The sequence below is a fragment of the Electrophorus electricus genome, chromosome 3 (assembly GCF_013358815.1).
Source record: "Electrophorus electricus isolate fEleEle1 chromosome 3, fEleEle1.pri, whole genome shotgun sequence".
Lineage (NCBI taxonomy): Eukaryota > Metazoa > Chordata > Actinopteri > Gymnotiformes > Gymnotidae > Electrophorus > Electrophorus electricus.
The window spans coordinates 15,939,258-15,946,375 of NC_049537.1; the positions used below are offsets into that span (position 1 = coordinate 15,939,258).

The 7,118-nt window shown below is 37.4% G+C and overlaps 1 long non-coding RNA gene across 1 annotated transcript; it reads right to left on the minus strand.

The window, feature by feature from the left end:
* Positions 1 to 117: 117 nt before the first annotated feature.
* LOC118241065 lies at positions 118 to 5,887 on the minus strand. The gene is made up of 3 exons (XR_004775818.1): positions 5,770 to 5,887; positions 826 to 949; positions 118 to 157 (listed from the first exon to the last, which is right to left on the minus strand). It is a non-coding gene; the product is annotated as an uncharacterized LOC118241065 (long non-coding RNA).
* Between the last annotated feature and the right edge of the window lie 1,231 nt (positions 5,888 to 7,118).

Genomic DNA, 7,118 nt, shown 5'->3' on the forward strand with positions numbered 1-7,118 from the left:
ATACAGGTCTGTAATTAGTAAAGTTGGAGCCGTCGTGTGTGGCCTTCTTGAGGATTGGTACCACCCTGGCAGTTTTGAATGCAGTTGGCACATATCCAGAAGATAAGGAGTTGTTGATGATGACAGAGATGAAAGGAAGCAGATCTCTTGCGATTGTCTGAAACAGAGCACAAGGAATTGGATTCAGAGGACATGTAGTCAGATTGCTGGAAGGCAAACATCTTCTGACATTAACATCAGCACAGGAGCTTCATGGTATGGGTTTCCATGGCTGTGAAGCTGCATGCAAGCCTTACATCACAATACCAAGAATTGGATGGAGTCATGTAAAGAAAGCCACCACTGGATTCTCGAGAAGTGGAAATGTTCTGTGGAGTGATGAATCATGCTTCTGTATCTGGCAATCTAATGGATGACTTGGGTTTGCCAAATGCCAGGAGAATGTTACCTGCCTGACTGCCTTGTGGCAACTGTAAAGTTGGTGAAGGAGGGATAATACTATAGGTTTTTTCAGGGGTCAGTCTATGCCCCTTAGTTCCAGTGAAAGGAAATCTTAATGCTTCAGCATACCAAGACAATTTGGGCAATTCTATGCTTTCAACTTTGTGAGAAACCTTTTGGGGAAGGCCCTTTTCTGTTCCAGCATTTCTGTGCCTCAGTGCATAAAGCAATGTCCATAAAGGTATGGTTGGATAAGTTTGGTGTGGAAGAACTTCACTGACCCAGACAGAGCTCTGACCTCAACTCCATCAAACACTTTTGGGATGAACTACAACAGAGATTGCAAGCCAGGCCTTCTCATCCAACATCAGTGTATGACCTCACCAATGCTCTTCTGTATGAATGGGCAAATATTCCCATAGATGCACTCCAAAATCTTGTAGAAAGCCTTCCCAGAAAGGTGGAAGCTCTTGTAGCTGCAGAGGGAATTCCAACTCCATATTAATGCCTATGGATTTAGAATGGGATGTCAAAAAAGCTCCTGTAGGTTTAATGTGTAGGTGTCACAAAGCTTTATTCATATAGTGTATTACCAAAGCTACTGTATTTAACTACCCTGACTGCAGTCCAGCATGACACTGCCTCCTACTGGTGATACTCATTAGCAGCAGCTACAGGAAATAAGGTTCTTCAGAAAACTTAAAAACGCAACAATTAAAACAAACAAAGAAAAATAAGCAATATATGAAAAATAAGCATAGAATCAAAAATGTGACCACACTTTGCAGGCGTCACATAAGAGTTTCTGAAACCCATCTGCCACAGAAACAACAATGCATTTAATAATATATAATAATGTATTTCTGATACTGATTCTTCAAACATTATCTTTTGATTAGTAAGTCATCCATTACTTGAGTAGTCTTTTTATTAGTTACGTTCTTATTTTTGCTTAAGTAATTATGTAAATTTCTACTTTTACTTCTACTTGAGTAATTATTGTTTTAAAGTAACAATATTTTTGCAGAATGTTTGGCTACTCTACCCAATTCTGGTTTTCAGCAATATTATTGTGACAGTCATCTTGACAGGTGCAAAACCTAGTAGACTTCAATGCTAGACACCATGCAAAATAAGAATTTTTACTGATGCAACAGCCTCAGAAGCAGAAGTGAAAGTTACCACGGTAGGATACTAATGTACAGACTCACAGCAGTATGATGAGAAATAGCTTTGCTGTAATCTGGAGTCCCAGTCATCATCTTTGCTCTGAACTCTGAATGTGATACATTGAGAAACCTGGGAGAACTGTTTGGCTGCACAAACCATGAATGAAAGAAAGAAGATGAAATCCTCACCTCATCAGACACGTGAGACTTCTTTATCAATAGAGGACATCTGTGTCACTAATAGAGGACATCTGTGTTACAAACCATCTCCACGTATCCAAATGGAACTGATTCTGTCCATGCAATGCTGAAATCAAAGTCCCACAAGATATTGCTATCTAGTGGTCTTCAGTGGACTCACATCCTGCTTTTTTTCAGGCACTAATTCCACCTTTTGGTGGTCTCCTTAACTTAAAGAAAGGTAATTGGTTCAGTTTATCTGGCTTTTAGTGGAAAACACATTACCTTTTATTGCAGCACTTTTCAGACTGATGGCACATTTCAGTTATGATTCAAAAGGATGTGAGTTCCCAGATATTAATATGATCATTTCCTATAAAGGACTCAACAACAGGGCTTTGTAGTACCTGCTTAATAGTAGATGAAAATGGTTAAAATATAAGCCAATTAAATTGCTGCATATTTGGAAAATATCCATTGTTTAAAATGATTTATTAAAGTAACTATTGGTGGGAATATCACCTGCGCCATTCACCTCTCATTACTATAACAGGCCATTTCTGTGGGCTGAACTGGAAATATCCAGTGCAAGCTAGAAATATACAGTGAAACCCTTTCCATATTATATAAGTATTAATTTTTAAGGAAGTAGTGAAACTCGAATGGCGAGATATTGCTCCACAGAGAGGAAGGTGGACCTTTCCATCCCCAATACAAACTGAATGAGGCCTGACCACTTTAAACCACAAGTGCATAACTTACAGCACCTGCACATCAGGTGGAAATATAGTAATATAAATATGTCTTTCTTCCTCCTACTACCATATGGACACACACACACACACACACACACACACATACATATGTATATATACACACTCACACTGAGGTCTTTTTCCTGGCTCATGCCCAGATTACTGCTCAGTAATATACGTTCACTCAGGATAGCCAAACAAATTCAGTGAGCAAATTACCCTCAACCACTGAACTTTTCCAGGAATGGCTCATAGAAGATTATCTGTCTGTTATGAATCACTGCCATGCTTTTCCTAGGCATACCCAGTCACACTAATAGCATTTGGTAAAACTTTAGGAATATGTTTACATTTTTTTAAGTGCTGTATGGGGGATGGTGCTGAACATAGCCCTGTTACAAGGTTTGATGCTTTTGTAACAAGATGGGACTTGTTCTAGAGAGATCAGGCAGTGCTGATAGAAGAGTGTATAAATTCACATAAAGATAAAGAGGATACTGAAGCACATTACTGCTAACTGCTCTGATTTGACAGATTTGGCCATTTTTGTAGTCGTGGAATGCTCGCTCTTAACTGAGCTTTTGGCATTCTTTTTTACCCCAGTACTGAGTTTGGAAAGTAAACATGGAATGATTATGCTTATTATTATACTGCCATTGAGAAAGTGAGGAAGAATATGAAGTTTAAAAAGCTATTATCAGTGCTAATACTAATTATTTTTGTCTGTTTCTGTGTCTTTCTTCATCTCTTCAGGTTATTAATTTGACTGTCAAATTATCTATTTTATTGTCTTCTTTCATGTCAGGGGTCTTCCGCTGTAAGTTGTACATGTGATTTTAAACTAGGAGAATATTTTCTAGAGGACTTCTGAAGCAGTTGTTTGTTCTTATTTTGAGATATTTTGTGTAGTGTAATATGCAATATTCTGCTTTTATTGAGATTTTTGAATTTAAATGGCACAATGTGGAGAGCCAGTTCATGTACATTGGTTCTAATTCCTGGATCTGGGGACACCATTCCATATTTTGTTGTTATCCATCACAGGTAATGAAAGGTTTGACAATTACCCAACAAGCTGAGTCAGATGTGTTAGAACACTGAAAACCAGGGTTGCATAAAAATGTGCATGAAGTCCCCAAGGAGAACATGTATTGAATAAATTAATTTGCTGACAGCTACAGTTATATATGTCAGCAGTTATAAGGGTTCTACAAGAATCAGGCACAGTGGTGATGACAGTCATCAGAAACAGGCAAAGTATGTGAAATTTAGGACTGACTTCAGTTCCAAAATGAAGAAAACTAAAACCAGTCTGAATTAAAGATGTGAGTAAAACACTGCAGAACAGGAAGCATGTGAATTGCTACCACAGATATAAGCATTTCATGTCTCTCATGTCTTTACCATCTCACTGATGGTGTAAATTCTGAAGAATTACACGAAAATAAAAACCAAATAGTTCCAACAGAACTGCAGTCATCTAAATCAGTATATAGAGAGCATAAGGTGAAGGTAACTTGACTAAAGAATATATACAAAGTAAAATATACACTTTACAAAATAAAGAAACTTGGATTTCCTTTTCAAAATATGGCGCACAAATTTGTCAGATAAATAAGTAAACAGATACTTAAGTTAATGAAAAACAGAAAAAAGGAGCAAAGGTCATGAGGCTTGAGTCTTCTGGAAAGACGTCTGTGATCCATCCAAAGCGTTCTAATCACTGGTATTTCGGGTACAGTAATTTTTAAAAATAAAACAAATAAAAGAAAAAATAATAGGATGTAAAAATTAAAGAAGATATAGCAGTACACAGAAAACCGCATGAGCTTTCTATATGTCCATACCAGTGGCACAGCCAGGAAATAATTTCAGGGGGATAAATGAGGAAAAAATGAAATTGCTGAGTAAAATAAAAAAGACACTACTAAAAGCAGCTGTTATTTCAGAGTTTGTTTTTTCATTATTTAAGGCATAATTCACCATTCATTTTTACAAATTCTATTTAAAAATTTGGAACTGTCAGACATGAATGTCTGAAGTTCGGACTTATGGACTATATCTGCCACAAGAGGGAACTGTATTCAAGAAAAAAACCCTTTTGTTCAACCTACTCTTTACCTGAGAGCTTTCCATGTTTAAAATACTTTGCCAGGGAACTTACTATGTGTACCAGCTACACCTTCCACAGTTTTTATTTTCCAAAAAACAAGTCAAGACTCTGCTAAGTGGGCAAACAGTTGTGCTAACACAGTCTCTAAAATTGACCATCCATTCTGATGCTGATCTACTGCAGTTTCTTAATCTAACACACCTGATCTAGATAATCAGGTTCTTCAGAAGCATGCAAATATTAAAGCCAGGTGTGTTAGATTAGTGCAGGACTAATTCATCAGAGTGGTATACCTCCAGGTGCCAAGCTGAGCTTCCTTGGTCTAGAGTCTTCCTTCTGGTTCACCATCATAAATGTGTTGTTTTGCTGTCTTAATTCCAGTCTACGCATAGCTGCTTTTGCTGTTTCTTGTTATGAGGTTTTTGGGGGTAACATACCTGACATGAAGTGTATAATTTATATATTAAAATATAACAAAGATTTACAAATGTTAAAATTAGTCATAATTTTAGTCATCAAAACCAAAACTGGTTGGCTCTATTTCCATCATCATTTGTCACAATGCTCCGACCTGAGATCAACAAAAGACTATAGATATTCTGATGAAATGTAGCTGGATTTGCAAAGTGTCATCAACATGTTATTTCTTAGTCACATATGCTTAATGTCAGTTTACCAACAAAATTTGAAAATGTCAGTGTTAAAATGGGGCTTTATGCCTGAAGGGAAGCACACATGCCAATTTCCTACCATGTCCAGTTGTGGTAATTATAATAATATAATCCCTCAAATCTTTCAGTCATTGGCATACAATGGACAAATGAATGAAGCACACAGACTGTCATGTCATGTAACCCAGTTGTGTCTCTGACCTGTGTGCAATCCATTCCTTTATTTGCCACGTCCATATTCACACTCAAGCAAACTGTGGCTTTTGAGTAGTGTTCCACCTCAATAGCACTGAGTATGTGTTTCCCTGAGAAAAGTTGCTACCTTAGTGTATCACCACAGGGACAAGGGCAAAGTGACATAGACACAAAAAGTATGTTCTGGAGCATGTGTGCTACTGTGAGTGGGATAAACCACAGACTTGGGGATATTTTCTACTCACCATCCCAATCTCCCACCCTCTTCTGAAAACATCCTGAGAGAAGAATACATCCAGGATGGTCGGACAGAAAATCTGCTGCGTTCACTGTTCCAAACGTCTGCGCTGAGGTTTTCACCCCTGGAAGAGTGTGTTTATATGTCTCGAGTTCCACCTTGGTGATCCAGAAGGGGAGTGCTCGTCTCTCTGAGCGGTTCAGTAACCAGTTTGTTTCTCACATAAACACAGCCCACAGTGTTCTTCCTCTCTTGAAGTTGACCTTGGCCCATTAGAACTGTTCAAGGTATAGTATGAATATGGGCCGTAAAGAAAGAGTCCTTTGCCAAGTCCAAAGACGACTCCATATAGCAAAGGAAAGAGGCTCTACAATGTTTCCACAGACAGAAGTATACACTCATATTCATTAAAGAAATAGTTCACTTTCAAATGCCAATGTAGCTAGTGGTGATAAAGGCAATTGGGTACCACCTGACAGCATATCATTAATCTAAGACTAACTGGATGATTTTAGAAATAGAAGATATTTTTTAAAAGACAGAAACATTGTAGCTAGAAATTTAAATTAATAATATAATGAAAAGGAGAATCTATAGACCTTTTCCTAAATAAGTGAACACATTATCTATTCTTTTGTGTAACATTATAAATGAGAAAAGGTCAAACCAAATTATTACTGCATAGTTTTTAAAGGAATATCTTACAAAAATGCCAATATTGTTAATAATGAGGCAGATAGCATCCATTTATCCTCACACAGAAGTGTTGTCATCTAGTACCTACTACCTTTTCTCAGTGTTAGCCACATTTGCATTTATGTTTGATCTATTCTTTTAATGAAAATGAGTATAGAAAAGAATAATTGAGCTAAATGTTATACAGAAAAAGAGTTAACATTCATCCAAATTCTGTCTACCCCACATAAAGATCTGGCCTTATTCATATGCACTGTGCCTATAATTCACTCCAAAAACGCACAGGCTTTCCACTTGGCAGAAGGTAACACTGATTCACCTAACCCATGAATTAACCATTTGTATTGCCTTTGCTGATCATTCCTGTAAGGCTTCAGAGTAACTTAGATGCGTGTGGATGAGATGAGTACAAACAGCTTTTCTGACATCAGGGTTAGTCACACTCATAGAATGAATGTATGAATTTACAAATGAATGTACTGTACACACCAAGACAAACATGGTACAGCCATACAGGGAATTCCAGATAATAAGCATAAACACAAGTCAATACTAATATGTCCTATCCTATGCAAAGGTACAAGGGGGAAAAAACGAGAGACTAAGTTATGGTCAGGGTTCTGGACATGACAAGGGCTAGCCAGAAACACTGCTTAGTAT